This window comes from Neovison vison, chromosome 3 (genome assembly GCF_020171115.1).
Source record: "Neovison vison isolate M4711 chromosome 3, ASM_NN_V1, whole genome shotgun sequence".
In the NCBI taxonomy this organism is placed as follows: domain Eukaryota; kingdom Metazoa; phylum Chordata; class Mammalia; order Carnivora; family Mustelidae; genus Neogale; species Neogale vison.
The window spans coordinates 76,221,167-76,222,541 of record NC_058093.1 but is presented as its reverse complement, the minus strand read 5'-3'; positions in this window follow the sequence as shown (position 1 = coordinate 76,222,541).

Genomic DNA, 1,375 nt, shown 5'->3' with positions numbered 1-1,375 from the left:
AATTTTATCTCAAGTTTTTGCAGGTCATGAACCAGCATGTGGCCTGAGTACCACAAGGCCACTCCTGAGGTTGTAGCCAAGCTTCTTGCTGGAGCTGCAGTCTCATCTGACAGTTCTATTGGCAGAGAGGGGAATGGGGCAGGGGTTTGAAGGGTCCATTTCCAAGATCACCAACACAGTCCTTCACTTTATCATCAAATGAGCCTCTCTGAAGGGCTACTTCACATCATGATGGCTGGCATCCCCAGGATAAGTGATCCAAGAGAAAGTGTAAGAGGGAGACTCACCCAATGTCATACCCTTTCTATGGCAGCACACATCCAGGGAATAAATAATGCAGAGAGAAGGACCCAGCCACTCCATTCCAATGTGGGTCACAGATAGTAACACTTGTCTACAGGCTCCCTGTCAGGTTGGCCTGAGAATTGTCAGGCCTGCATTATAGTCCAACTTCTTCCTCTGGTCCTTCCTACCTCTGCCCTGCTTCCTCTCATAAAAACTGAACCCTAAAATGTCTTGTATCCCAAACTCTATCTCTCTTGAGGGAACTGATGAGGGAGGTACTTTCTTTCTTTTCCTATCATTGCTGAGTGTCTTCTCCTCAGGACATTTTAAGTCCCATTTTCTAATTCACTACCTCCTCCCCACTGACCAAACCTATAGGCCAACAGATGCCAGCCAGTCTCCCCATGCCATAAATGGTCTTGTTAGACTTTCCATGTTAGGAGCTACCTTCTGACTTTATATTTAAACGGATTTTAATTGTGGAGACAGTAGAGAAACAGGGGAGAAGTTCTCAGGCACTTTTCTTTAATTAAGAGGTCTACCCTACACTTAGTAATTTAACCTAAATAGAATTACAACTAACTCAAATGGCAGTTGTCTTAAAATTTCTACAAACCTACTTAGTAAACAAATAATGATATTACCAAATGAGAGGTTCTCTCACAAAAGTACATGGAGAGTGGTGGCAGGTACATCAAATGAAGCCAATAATTTGTTTTTGTTTTTATTAATAATCAAATAATCTTTTAAAATTAAATTTAGAATACACAGACTATTTTGGTTCTACCTCAAGATAAATATTCCGCATTGAAATAAGAACTCTTCAATTCTTTTGAAAGTATACAAACGATCAAACATAACACATGCAATTTAGAAGAACAGTTATAATGAAAATGCAAATTAATTCAAAGGTCCATAGTGAGATCATTCAGCCATATGGTCACTAATGAAGTTCCTAATTGTTACAACATCAACACCCCAGTCAGAAGGCAAGATGGAGAAATTCTGCCGTATTTGGACTGCCTTAGAATAATTTAAATTTTTTTAATTAAATTTCAAGAAATGGTTTCCATCTCTGAAACATTTTTTT